Here is a 15239-nt window from a genome sequence, read left to right as displayed (position 1 = left end):
CTTTGCCTTACTAACAGCGAAATGCTGGAACTCGCTTCAACTGCTCTCTGGCTTTCACCATCAGAAATGGTCTTTAGGAAAGGTTTGAAGACTCATGTGTTTTTGTGATGTCCTGCTGCTAACACCAGGACGCTTCCTTGTGAGCAGCAGCACGGTTTACAAATGCCTGTATATTGTATTGTACCTATTGTCTACAGGGAATTTAGATTCTAATAGTTCTCTATAAAAGTCTCACCCGAGATATTACTTGCGAGCAAAGTTTTCTAAATGGGAAATGGTCCTTCGGCAGCAAACCCATCGAGGGACCCCAGCATCTCAGCAAGTGGCTGCCTTTTACCCCCAGCCAAGAGTGAGTGGCTGCCTCTCTACACAGACCACAGGGAGAGACTGCCTCTTCACACAGCCCACAGTGAGTGACTGCCTCTCCACAAATCTCACAGTGAGTGACTACCTCTCCATACAGCCCACAGTAAGTGACTGCCTCTCCACACAGCCCACAGTAAGTAGTGGCTTCTACACACAGCTCGCAGTGAATGACTGCTTCTATATACAGCCCACAGTGAGTGACTGCCTCTCCACACAGCCCACAGTGAGTGACTGCCTCTCCACACAGCCCACAATGAGTGACTGCTTCTATATACAGCCCACAGTGAGAGACTGCCTCTCCACACAGCCCACAGTGAGTGACTGCTTCTATATACAGCCCACAGTGAGAAACTGTCTCTCCACACAGTCCCCAATGTTTACCTGCTTGCCACATTGTCCACAGTGAGTGGCTGCCTCTCCACAAAGCCCACAGTGAGTGGTAGCTTTTACCCACACTCGACAGTGAGTGCTTGCCTCTCCACAGAGCCTACAGAGTTTACCTGCTTGCCACACAGCCCACAGTGAGTGACTGCCCCTCCACACAGCCCACAGTGAGTGGTAGCTTTTACCCACAGTCGACAGTGAGTGCTTGCCTCTCCACAGAGCCTAGAGTTTACCTGCTTGCCACACAGCCCACAGTGAGTGACTGCCTCTCCACACAGCCCACAGTGAGTGGTAGCTTTTACCCACAGTCGACAGTGAGTGCTTGCCTCTCCACAGAGCCTACAGAGTTTACCTGCTTGCCACACAGCCCACAGTGAGTGACTGCCTCTCCACACAGCCCACAGTGAGTGGTTCTTTTACCCACAGTCGACAGTGAGTGCTTGCCTCTCCACAGAGCCTACAGAGTTTACCTGCTTGCCACGCAGCCCACAGTGAGTGACTGCCTCTCCACATTGTCCACAGTGAGTGGCTGCCTCTACACAGTGTCCACAGTGAGTGGCTGCCTCAACACAGTGTCCACAGTGAGTGGCGTCTTCTACCCACCAGCCCAGTTAGTGCCTTTCCTCTTGCCACCTTGAGTTCTTTCTTTGACTATGATACACTTAAATTCATACAGAAGGATAATCTGTTAACTCTAAATATATATTTATTACGATGCATTAGATAGATGGGAGACCGGCGCACTGGACAATACTGCCTTCCCCAGCAACGCTCTTGAACAGCGCGGCCAAGGGCTGGCCTGTCTGCGCCCGTCAGAGTCCGGAAGAGGCTGGTCTGGGCCACCCCTCTAACCCCTGTGATCTGGGGCGTCATTTTAAGGTACTTTATTAAGTTACTTAATGTATTCTTTGCTCTGTTTTTGGTCCGTGCAATCTGTCAGCGGTGAACATTTCTTGCTGTGCAAGCCTGTGGGGGAGGTTTCTTTTTAAGTCTCATTATTTATCCGGCAAGGCACTACACCCTGATCACTTTGCATAATTGCAAAGTTCTCTGCAAAGGTTCCTTAAAACACAGTTGATTAAAATGAATGGGAAAAAGGAAGCAAAGCACGGGCCCGCCAGGAGGGGGCAGCACAGTTACTCCTCTGGACATGTTTCTAGCCAGGAAGGCAAACGTTTTGTCAAACAAAAGTTGCACTAACTCAAAGGAGGCTCTTGCTGGAATTAGTAAATCATCCTCAGACCTTATTGCCCCCTATTGACTCTTTGCAAATGGAAAATGATGGCAAGAGGGTACCCATGGCGATTAATGCTTTTGGTATTGATCTGCCATTTGGAGTGGATGGAAACTAAGTTGAAGTCACTTCTTTCACTGAACCACCGATTAAAAGGACGAGAGGAGGAGGGGAAAAAAACTCTGCAGATACCCAAGAAGGCTGTTGGTCCAGTTGCTTTACACCAGGAGGACTTGAGTCTGTTTGTGTCTGAGTTGTTACCCAGAATTGAAGATATGTTAAAAAAAATGTTGGTACCTATTAATCTGCAGTTCACTAAGGTAGAAGCTTTGCTTCATCAGGCCCCTGAGTTGCACTCTCGTCATTTACTCAGCAACTTGGGAGCAGCGACTGGGGAGGTGGCGGATGGTGCAGGGAAACACAGTGTGTTGGAACGGCGTCGTCGGCCCCCTCAACAAGTGGCTGCCAGCCCAAGGATGCCAAAAGTAGTTCGCAGTTAGGTCTAGGAAATAAATACCCCCCAACAGAAGGGCATACGCTCACAAAGGCGACTGGGAAAATCACAATAAATGGGGCAGTGGTGGGCAGTCCCGTTGAGATTGCGGCTGCCCTCAGCCGGGGGCCACTTCAGAGAATGGCTACCCCTTAGTTACATTTGGGCACTTCCTCACCCCCACTCACTTCTGCGGGATTCCAGGAGGAGTCCAAAACCTGCAGCAATATATTCTCCAAACAAAAATGTTGTGTTGTGTATTTATTCATGCATGCCTATTCTGCTGTGGTGTGGGTGGGGTCTTGCACCAATAAAGGAACTATGCTAGATGCTCATAAGGTTGACCCTCATAACAACTCTCGGTCCGATTTGCAGGGCCCAAATTCCCCCAGCCATCCTCAGAAGGTAGAAGGGAGCACTGATATATCACATCTGCCTCCAGAGTCAATCCCCTTAGTGGCCGTTCTGAGCGGGGCTCCCTCAGTTAAGCAGGATACCAGGGAGTCTACGATAGACCAGCTACACGAAGTGACCCACTGGCTGGACAATTCGTTAATAAATGGTTTCCATTCATCACCTCATGTCATCATGGTCAGAAGAGTGGGATGGGTCGGATCCTCCACAAAGAAAGATAGGGAGGGCGACTGCATTGTGGTTAACTTTATGTACCCGATACATATAAAAACCATGATTCACATGGTACGCAGACGAGATTTTAAAACTGGAATTAAGATGTTCTTGCTTCACTTTTATTTTAAGTTATCCTTCATGGGTACCACGTCACAGAACCCAGAGCAAAAACATCAGTTTCCAACCAGTAAGGTCAATACATTGCTCAAATATGAACTCAGTTGAGTGTACTTTTAATGTTGTGATGGCTATGATGAAACTTTATAGGTACCAATGTATCAAAACGGTCAATTATGTGTGTCTTTAATGCAATGTCTGAGATATTATGAGCCTGTTTAATAAAACGATGTTTAAAAAAAACATGAACTCAGCTATCCCCCTTGCAAATAGATTTGCTCCACTGAGGGATTTAGATAGTATTGATTGACAACTGGCCTCGACTGGGGTTGGGGAGGTTACAGGGTGACTAATAAACACTCCCTTAACATCTGTCCCCACCCAACCAGACCCATTGAATCTTAGAATTATATCCTGGAATATTGCGGGACTAAGGGCTAAAAAACATGTGGAGGCGTGGCTTGTAATAATAAGGTGCAGTCATATTGTTACCCTACAAGAAACATGGGATACATCGGACTCTTTTGTCCTGAATGGTTTTGCCCCTTTTTATAAAATACAAAACAACAACGGTCCCATGCATACAAAATATATGAGAAACAATAAATATAGACAAAATCAATTCTATATTTGGAGCGACATGTCCAGCCGGACAGAGGTCTTCAATTATTTACTCAATTGAAAGTTAGATATACAAGGGGAATACCTTCAACAATCAACAGTGTGGGGCACAAGCCTGTACCCAGACACAATCAGATCAGTACAGAAGGTTAACAAGAGACAAGACAGGGATTATAAGGCAAAAGCAGTGATTTCTGTAATCATTTCAATGTACAGAAGTATAAAGCAAGCACCATTACATATACATAACATATAAATCAGGTTTAGTATAAGGTGCACAACAAGTCGACAGCGTTTCGGTCCCACTACTTGGTTATGGGGACCATCCTCAGGACACTTATTAAATGCCTTAATGTTTTAAGACTCTAATGACGAGGAGAGTTTGCCCCGATCTGCTAGGGCTGCGAGCTGTGGTAAATGGACGCCTAGTTGAAGGCGGAGCCACCCGGAATCGGGACCATTTCGGAATTGCCGCGTTACAGTTAGTGTCAATGCGCGGTACCAGGGAGTTACCGGATCAGTCGGCTGTAAGTTCTGCTTCCTGGTTTCTCATTATTATTCCTTTTTATAAAATGGCTTCCCCTTCCACCATAGGACGTGCAAAGGGAGGCTGGCTTATTTTTTTATTTTTTATTTATTAACTTATAAAGTGTCCATAATTACAAAGTACTGGATTCAAGATAGCCTTGCTGATGAGGATTATGAATCCGAAACCGGTCCCAGGATGCTTGTTTCCGGTCCACGGAAGACATACCTTGGCAGTTCGGGCTGGACTGTTTCCATGAGGCACAGGGTCAGACTGATATGTATATGGCCATGTCTGAACTGGGGTGGTGAAGTGAACTAAAGAATTGTGATGGATTAAACCCAGATCAGTTGACTGGGGGTGAGTGTTCGATTTGCTCAAACGCTCCGTCCATCATCCCCTTTGGTATCGCTTTTTTCACCCTCAGTTGGCAGGGTATGCCCAGACGTGAGTCCCTTGCTCACTCTGCCACTGGATTCAAGATAGCCTGGCTGATGAGCATTATGAATCCGATACTGGTACCAGGTTTCTTGTTTCCGGTCCAGGGAAGACATGGCTTGTCAGTTCGGGCTGGACTGTTCCCATGAGGCACAGGGTCAGACTGATTTGCATATGACCATGTCTGAACTGTGGTGGTGGAGTGAGCTAAAGAATGGTGATGGATTAAACCCAGATCAGTTGACTGGGGGTCAGTGTTTGATTTGCTCAAACGCTCCGTCCATCATCCCCTTCGGTATCGCTTTGTTCACCCTAATTTGGCAGAGTATGCGCAGAAGTGGGTCCCTTGCTCACTCTACCACTGGATTCAAGATAGCCGACTGATGAGGATTATGAATCCCAAACCGGTCCCAGGATGCTTGTTTCCCGTCCAGGGAAGACATGGCTTGGCAGTTTGGGCTGGACGGTTCCCATGAGGCACAGGGTCAGACTGATTTGCATATGGCCATGTCTGAACTGGGATAGTGGAGTGAGCTAAAGAATGGTGATGCATTAAACCCAGGTAAGTTGACTGGGAGTGAGTGTTTGATTTGCTCAAACGTTCTGTCCATCATCCCATTTGGTATCGCTTTGTTCACCTTAAGTTGGCAGGGTACGCCCAGAAGTGGGTCCCTTGCTCACTCTACAACTGGATACAAGATAGCCTGGCTGTTGATGATTATGAATCCGAAACCGGTCCCAGGATACTTGTTTCCGGTCCAGGGAAGACATGGCTTGGCAGTTCGGGCTGGACTGATCCCATGAGGCACAGGGTCAGACTGATTTGCATATGGCCGTGTCTGAACTTGGGTGGTGGAGTGAGCTAAAGAATCGTGATGGATTAAACCCAGATCAGTTGACTGGGGTTGAGTGTTTGATTTGTTCAAACACTCCGTCCATCATCCCCTTTGGTATCGCTTTGTTCACCCTAAGTTGGCAGGGTATGCCCAGACGTGGGTCCCTTGCTCACTCTACCACTGGATTCAGGATAGCCTGGCTGATGAGGATTATGAATCCGAAACCGGTCCCAGGATGCATGTTTCCGGTCCAGGGAAGACATGGCTTGGCAGTTTGGGCTGGACTGTTCCCATGAGGCACAGGGTCAGACTGATTTTCATATGGCCATGTCTGAACTGGGGTGGTGGAGTGAGCTAAAGAATGGTGATGGATTAAACCCAGATCAGTTGACTGGGGGTGAGTGTTTGATTTGCTCAAACGCTCCGTCCATCATTCCCTTTGGTATCGCTTTGTTCACCCTAAGTTATCAGGGTATGCCCAGACGTGGGTCCCTTGCTCACTCTACCACTGGATTCAAGATAGCCTGGCTGATGAGGATTATGAATCCGAAACCGGTCCCAGGATGCTTGTTTCCGGTCCAGGGAAGACATGGCTTGGCAGTTCGGGCTGGACTGTTCCCATGATGCATAGAGTCATACTAATTTGCATATGGCCATGTCTGAACTGGGGTGGTGGAGTGAGCTAAAGAATGGTGATGGATTAAACCCAGATCAGTTGACTGGGGGTGAGTGTTTTATTTGCTCAAACGCTCCGTCCATCATTCCCTTTGGTATCGCTTTGTTCACCCTAAGTTGTCAGGGTATGCCCAGACGTGGGTCCCTTGCTCACTCTACCACTGGATTCAAGATAGGCTGGCTGATGAGGATTATGAATCCGAAACCGGTCCCAGGATGCTTGTTTCCGGTCCAGGGAAGACATGGCTTGGCAGTTCGGCTGGAATGTTCCCATGAGGCACAGGGTCAGACTGATTTGCATATAGCCATGTCTGAACTGGGGTGGTGGAGTGAGCTAAAGAATGGTGATGGATTAAACCCAGATCAGTTGACTGGGGGTAAGTGTTTGATTTGCTCAAACGCTCCATCCATCATCTCCTTTGGAATCACATAGATTGTCATAAGTAACACTGTTAGCACTCTAGTTGTTCTTTAGAACACTCTGGGAGGCAGCAGTAGAACACTTTATATCCGCTGACATTCACTGCACCTGCTGGAAGTACACGATTTAATGAAAATGTCAGACTTTATTCTCACATGGCTGAGAAAGACAGTGTGGATATACAGGAAACAGGCTCTCATTTTAGCTTTTGGAACACCTTCTATAACCCCGGCGAGAAAATCATGAGAGAGCTGTTTTCTCTTAAACATGATTAAAATCAGCTTAGAACAGACAACAAATGATTTATATTGTAACAGTTAGCATCCTTTAATTTCACAGGGTAAAATCACCTTAAAACAGACAATTCCTAAAATTAGTGTGGTACCATCCACAAATCATTTATATTGTAACTGTTGCCATCTTTCCATTTCAATTGGCTCCATGTCCAAGAGTCCTGTATCAGCTGCCACGGCATGTTGTCCATGTTGTGTCCAGCCTGTATAGGGGGGTTCCTTTCGGGTGTGCCCACTCTGCCCCTTACATATTTTTTAGGTTGAGCATCAGCGCATGCGCTGTCTGCAAGACCTGCTGTAATCATGACAAGGAGTGTGATCCCACCTGGCTGCTTGCCATTGGTTACTCCTCCATCACTCTTCTTTGTTGGCTTCTGATTGGTTGGCACTCGTGTAACATCACTTGCGGTTTTCTCTCAGGAGCACCTGCCAACTACAGTTTTGTTACGCTGTAGTTGTATATATGCTCCTTTGGGGACTACTGCTTTTATATCCACACCAATATTACTTTTCTCCACATGGGCGCCGCGCTTCATGTTTCAGCAGGGCGCCCGTTTCTGCTTATTTTGTTTATTGTTACGGTCCGCAAGTTGCCTCCGTGCAAGGCAGTCATTCCCGTTCCTAATCTCATCAAATGGTAACTTGATGTTTCAACAATAAATAACAGTGTTATATAAGCCATACAAAGCGTAGGATGGGAGAGGTGAGCAGGAGCTTGCTGCCGGTACTGAAGCATTCACGGCACTGGGCTGTACGAAGCAGACCGAGACAAAGGCAGCGCAAAGCCAGCATTCTGTAATTTTCAGCACCCCCTCTGCCCCCTTCCTTGCATGTGTGCAGAACACCAAAATCCAACTGCCCTTGCACTTCAGGCACAGTAACACACACGTAATGTGTACCATGCAAACTCTAGTAATCTGTACACAAGCTTTCTTGCAGACAGTTGCCTATTTAGTGCCACACACAACCACGCAAAGTCATTCATGCCCAGGCCTCTCTCATACAAATCATCACGTGTGTCCTTTTACACTCCCATCACCATCGCAGCTAAAATTGTTGCCACAAAACAACACAAAAGAAACAGTGGAGGTGGTTGCGACTGCAATTGCATCCTGAATAACAACTGACTTCTCATCACCACCGTAGTGACAGTGATGCTTTTATTATTTGTTAATTTTTTTTATAGCGCAGACTTTACCCGAAGGTGTCGGAGCGCTTCACAATAGGAACAGTAATGATACATGAGGAGAAAATTACAAGTGAACAAATTACAAAAGCAAACGTTAAGTTACATGAGGCAAAAGTGACAATTGTGAGCAAACAAAATACAAGAGGTAGCAAACGGTACATTACAGGAGGAAAAAGAGACAGGTGTGCAAGTTACAAAAGCGTACACAGTACATATAGAGGTATAATACTGCAATAAATGGCAGACACTCCAACACAAGAACAAACATTACGTAGGCATTAGTGGCACTTGTGCAAGTATCTAAAGCAAACAAAATGGAAGAGGTAGCAAACAGTGTGTTACCAGAAAAAAGTGACGTGTGCATGTTACAAAAGAGTACCAAACACAGGTAGAAGGCTAATACTGCAATAAATGGCAGACACTCAAACCACAAGAACACACTGGGAAGGCACTTCCATAGTCATGAAGAGTAGAGTTTTCTATAATGGAAGGTTTTCCTTCAGATAATAGAGAGGGCGTGAATTAAATTTGGAAGTGTCCTTGAAGGATGAGAACTTTGAAGGTCCGTTTTGAAGGCCTCGGGGGAGGTGGTGGTCCGGAGCTGAGGCGGAAGTGAGTTCCAGATTCTCACTGCGTTGCCTGAAAAGGATTGGGCCATCGATCTTTCCTTCTTGAAAGTGGGAGGTTCAAGCAGTAAACTTTCCGCATTACTAGAGCCTCCAGAGAGTTTCCTCCATCCCTCATTTCTCCACACAAATCCCATCAACACCCATGGTGACTAACCGTCCCTACCTTTTAACGGACTCTTCATAGGAATGCCTTTAAACGGAGCCTGTTGGACTTGGTCCATTTCCCCCCAAAAATTTTCGCCTTTCACCCCCCTAATTTAGGATGGCTCCTCCATGGTAGAAAGTTATATAGGCCATGTGTGGTGTGAGATGGCTAGTAGATGTAATGAAATGGTGTGCACTTATTTTCCCCCATTGTAAAAATGCACCCTGGTGAAATGTCGCATTTAAAATGGATGCCATGGTTGTGCGTTGTGCCGTCTGCCTGCAGTGGGTTGGCGGTCTAGTGTTCTTTTACCATTGCAGAAATGTCACTATTAAAACGGTCGCCATTTCTGTCTGCTTATGCCGGCTGACTGAGGTGGGTTAGCGGTCTAGTGTTTGAAGTGACAAGGTGCTCTACACTTCCCCCAGTGACAGTGAGGCTGGAACTGCCAGGGACCTTCTAGAAGCTTCCAGCCTTTCTGGTATAGGTAGAGCAGTAGAGTTGTCATGTGCAGAGACAGAGCTGGGACAGGAATGTGAGGGGACCTGTTGCCAGGGGATACCGCCACTTGGGCCTGTGTGCTGGACCCTGCACCCATCTGGAACCCCCCTACTGTCCACAGGGCTAGGGGAAGCCCCACTGCAGGAGTTTAGGCTGCTGTTCAGGATGAGGGCCATGCTGCAGTGGAGATGGTGAAAGCCTACCGCCCTGTTTTGATAACGCCCCCACTAACTGCTGACCTGGCCCAGTAGTGCCTACTGCTCTGTCTCCCAGGCCCATGAGGAAGGAGGGCCCCCATAGGTCCCTGAAGCTGCCGGGACCTTGCGCCACGCAAGCGCTGCGCAGAGAAGCGCCTAGAAGGGAAGGAGCATCTTGGACTGGACCCCCCAGGAGGTGAGGAGTGTTACCCTGGGGCTTGCTGCTGGGACTGTCCACCCCCCCTTTCGCTGTGTGCCTGGAAGCGCTGGCCTGCAGGAGACTGCTTGTGTCCCCAGAGCGCTGTGACCAAGACTGACCTGCTGATTGCCTGCTAAGCGCTACAATCTGGAAGCGCTGTAACTGCTAAGCGCTGTGTTGCATGATCCTACAGCGCTGTATGAGGAAGATTGTGCCCTTAGGGAGTTGTGGCTGGGAGAGTGTCTGTCTGTTGTGCCCCTGTCAAGCGCTATACTGCCTGGGACTGGAAGAAGCATTGAGCCTCCAATCGCTGGGGCTTGAGAAGCTGTCTGCCCCCTAAGCGCCACAATCTTGAAGCTGTGTGTTAAGCACTGTATTGCCCTGGGAACTGCTGCTGGCCCAAGCGCTGTGAGTGCTGCTGTGTACTCTAAGCGCTGTATCCGGAGGACTGAGACCCCAAAGCGCTGTGCCGCCTGGAAGCGCTGTGGGGCCCCGGAGAACTGTTTATTGTGGAAGCGCTGTGCCCCTTTGAAGCGCTACTGGCTCACCTGTAGCCCTGGTACCCAATTCTGAATAGCGCTGTTGCTTTTCACGGCCGCCACTCCCCGGGAGAACTGTAGTTGGGCCCTGTTTACTCTGGTTGATTTTGTGAGGCCCCCCCAAGCTAAAGGAAGGGGAAGAGGGGATTACAGGCCATACAGGTTCCGGGCCTAGTGTTTTCATGTTACCTGTTCAGGCATGATGCACACTTGCGCCTAATGTTTATTGTATGCTGAATATCCTGCGAAAGGTTTCATGCCCCCTGGTAGATGTGTTTCCTGCCCCATAATTTAGGCCTGCTCCGCCCTATGCCAGGTGTTGATGCTAGGTGCGTGAGGTTCTTTTCGCAGGGGATGCTGGTGCAAGGTATGCTGGGTTGTCATACCTAATGTGTTATGTTAAGCTTAATGCCTGCTGCCGAGGATTAATGCCTGTGTTTGCCCTGCAATATTGACCCTGTGTTTCATGCCAATGATATAATTTTTATTTCAGCTGGACACTAATGGACTTCCTTAACCCTTTTTCTTACTTCTCCCATTTTTCCTTGTATATAATCCCCCTGGTATACTTTGCTCTGGCGCCAGTTGGCGCCCCAGTGTGATTACTAATATTATTCTGTTTTACCTTTGCAGGTTGGAGATAATACGAAACGTATTCTTTTACTTCCAACCCAGTGTCGTGTCTCTTTTGTGGTGTGCCTGGTGTGTCGTCCGTGGGTACTGCGTGGATGTTTCACACATGTCCTCAGGAGTTTGGCCTGCCCACTCTGCTCCATGCTACCCCCTGTAGAATTGGTAACCCCATTTCTAACAGTGTTTCATACATGAACTAAACTTAAACAGAGGAAAAGGCAAAGTTAATAAACCATGGATGAGCCACATAGCTGAATTAGATTCACCTACAGAAAATGGTAATGGTTCTAATTTTTTTATATGCAATAGAGAATATGACGCATCCTTCATAGAAATGAACTGTTGTTTTTCTGTTAAATTAAACGGTAAAAATACTGACGAAATATTAATGTAGTCCCAAGGCACTTTCCCAGATTTTAAAGTTTGTAAGGTCCATGCAAACTGCATGATGGATCGCAATTGATTTTGACCATGGAACAAAACAGAAACATTATCTTACACAATATCCACAACAGATGAAACAATATTATCCAAGGTGTAAATCCTGGAAGAGAGTGTGTTAATGCTATTATCAATGAGAGCAAGCACTTTTTCCAAATTAGCTTGGTCTATTGCTCTTAAACAGGAAGCAGCCTCAACCTGCGACAGTTTCCAAACTTCATTGTAAATCGCACATATATATATCTTTTAGATCTTCCACTCACAGGACCCTTAACAAAATCAGTTAAATTAACATTGTCGGTGAACAAAGATAAATGATGTTTAACAGACGAAAGGGTGGAATGTTTCAGCCAATTTTGACATCTTTTCCCCACTGACTAGGTGGTAACTGAATGGGAAGTTTCAAAAAGGGATAAGTTCTGTCCTGTGTGAGGCCAGGGGCTAAACCCAGAAAGCCATGTTGACAAGAATCAGAACTTGTTGGCCACAACAGCCAACCCTCAGGATCCAGGGACGAAATGTTAAAGGAGGAATTTGAAATGAAAGATTGTAATTCATCAAGGGATCTATCAGTATGATTGTTCCAATTAGGGTAAGCATGCAGATTAGGAATTTTAGGGGTATTCATGTGTTTTGAAGTGGCCAAACTAAGACAAGTTGTTTGTGAGATCGTACTATTTAAAAACAACATGTGGCGGAGAATAAGACATGCTCGGTTTAAAGCTTCTGTGCCCTGCATTTGCCAAGGTCTAGAACCCCAAACAGATTTAAGATCTATGGTATCTTTTCCATAGCTTGTAGCCATCCACTGCTAACTGATCCATAAAGGATTTGGAATACAACAATTTTGAGTGAGTAAGTCTCACTTTCGAATTAGATTTGTAATTTAATTTAAAATAAAATGAGCTCGGGTTAGACCGATCAAAGTCAGTAAAATATGTGAATTTATTCAAAAGGGTATTTGAGCTGCCTTCTATGGGAGTAGGACAATGTTCCCATTGGGTGTAATTAACCACATTTCTAAATGTGTTAACCTTATGCAGAAAGTGATGGCCATAGTGATGGTAACAGAACAAGTTGGCGTAGTTTGCGGAGTCTAAATATAAATCCTCAGCATCCAAGGCGGCATAATATTTCAAATCAGAAAAGAGAGCTTCAATGGCTTGGACATCCCAATCATCAGAACGTATGTTTTGTTTCACAACATCTCCCATTGAAACACGAAGTACATTAGGAATATTAACCACCTCTGTGGGTCCATGAATTTGAAATTTTACAGCATCTCATACAATCCCATCTAGCACGGGCTAGGCTGTGATGTTGACAAAAGTCTGTTCTCTTTTCATGATGTGTGATGAGGAGTGTGGGGCCAAAGTTCCATCAATTAATCAGATTTTTGATTGTTCAGTTATATAGTGTCCATTTACCAGACGAAAAAATACCATCACAAATCCAATCAAAAAAAAAAGGAGATGAGAACCAACCAGATGTAAGTCCAAGGTGGAACCAAAAAATGTCTTTTAAAACAAGTACCAAAAATAGAAAACCTCAACGGTACACTCGATGTTATAGAGTCAGAGTCAAAGGATAAATGTGACTGGTCAGCTGGACTTGTCTACACGCCAGGCAATGACAAATCCGTGGGATATGTATACTCAGTATCTTCATGTGGATCGCCAGCTGGCGAATTTAATAATGGATTAGTGACTGTGGACATCTCTATAGTAAGGTCAGGGATGTTGGTGTTAGCAGAGGCCAAAACAAAATTTCTCAGCAGTGGTGGACAAGAGACAGCAGGAGTCATACTAAGAAGAATCGGCCACTCGTTGTAGTTTGACATTGTCAATGGAGTCGTACCTGTTTCCCTTGCGACCAGGAAGTGGTGGTAAAATGACTGTTCTTGTGCCCTGCATGCCAAACACTGGAACGGGTGCATGATACGAGGGGCTGAACTCCTTCTTGTTCTCAATGTTCTCACAGACCAGGTCACCGACTCGGGGTAGCCAGCTAACTACCGGAATCTACCGGAATCTGTAGAGCAGCTTGAGCTCCATATGTGGAGTCTCTTGTAGGTTTTGTAACACAGCAGAATGATTATCTACGTCAAAGGGTACAGCTGTCGTCGCCATGTCTAGACCATCAAGGTCCAGGACAAACATTTTTATGCCAAAGAGCATTTAGTGCACGTAGTACCTAAAACCCTAGCTGTCAAAGATTGCTTTAAGTCACGGTTCATTCTCTCCACAACAGAATTGCCCTCAGGCCGGTATGGAGACAAAAATTTCACCTGCACCCCCAAAGACCCCATGGCTTCCTTGTACACCTTAGAGGTGAACGCTGGACCTGATCAGAATGGAAGGTGCCACATGCAAAAATTCCCACAAAGACATGCAAATCTCTGATGACAGTTCGAGCATCAGCACTCCTTTGTGGCCAAACGCAGAGAAAACGTGTGCATGAATCCACTGCAACTAAGATATACTTATACGCAGTATCAGCAGAAAAAGGTCAGCAGTGATCTAAATAAACACAACCAAGTGGTCTATTAGATATGTACAGCAGAGTTTGTGGCGGCCGTGCAGCAGTTGAAGGTTTAATCTGCTGACATACATAACAAGAAAGGACATATTCACAAGTTTATTTATATAATCCACGCCACCAGTAACGCTGCTGTAAGATAAAGACATACGCTGAAACATCGGCATGAACCGAGGCTATGGCTTCGTGAGCGACAAGGGCAGCCTGCGGTCCGTGTCGGGAATCAGCCTGTCACCAACGTTGTTAATTCTCACATAGGGAACTTTATCAGGACTTAAATGATAAGAGTATTTAGAAGGGAAACCCTTAGGGTAATTATCACCGATCTCTGTAGCAGCTATAGCTGCCAAGATGTCATCATCATTCTTACTGTTGGACCTTGTAACTGCTTCTACTACATATGTTGCTACTGCGGTCTATGCTGCTTCACCAGCAAGACTGTTGCCAACAGCGTGTACTCCTACACGCTGGTGACCAAGAGTATAAATTACATTTACGAGAGGCAGAGGTTCTTTATTTCTGCGACTCAAACCCATAGCATCTTGTGCTTAATTGTGCCACCTTTGGAATCACGATAGTCATTCTGAGTCCAAAAGAATACATTTTTATTGAAGGACTGAACACAGTAATAAGAGTCACTCACAATTAAAGTAGTCACACGAGGGTTAGCAAACCTCAATGCAAACACTAGAGCACAGTTTGAGAAAGGTGTCTCAGGGCAAGCTTTGTTTTTTAGTCTATTATGGAAAAATTCCAATCACACGATGGTTCTTTTTTTGTTTTAATAAAGGTGTTAAAATATTCGTGATAGTACGTAGGAGAACAGCTAACACTTGTTTCACCCCTTACATGGCCATCCGGCTTGGGGTTTCCCAGGGCGTTACGAATCAGGTTGAAGAGGTATATCTGGTCGTTCTTTTCTGTAGATAAATAGGGATTCCCTGATTTTGGTGTAATGCCGGTACCAGTCGTCTCGTGCGATTGGAATTTTTCCATAATAGACTATAAAAAACAAAGCTTACCCTGACACACCTTTCTCAAACTTTGCTATAATAGGGGGTTAGGGGTTTCCCCATGCCGAGGGCAAGCTTGACAAAAAAGAGTTACCATTGCTCAATAAACGGCTAGTAAGGGATTGGGACCTTTTACCCCTCATTTTCACTAACCCAAACACTAGAGCACGTAGCTCTGCCA

The sequence above is a fragment of the Lissotriton helveticus genome, chromosome 1_1, assembly GCF_964261635.1.
Source record: "Lissotriton helveticus chromosome 1_1, aLisHel1.1, whole genome shotgun sequence".
Lineage (NCBI taxonomy): Eukaryota > Metazoa > Chordata > Amphibia > Caudata > Salamandridae > Lissotriton > Lissotriton helveticus.
The sequence above is the reverse complement of the archived record's forward strand: the minus strand, read 5'-3'. Positions refer to the sequence as shown.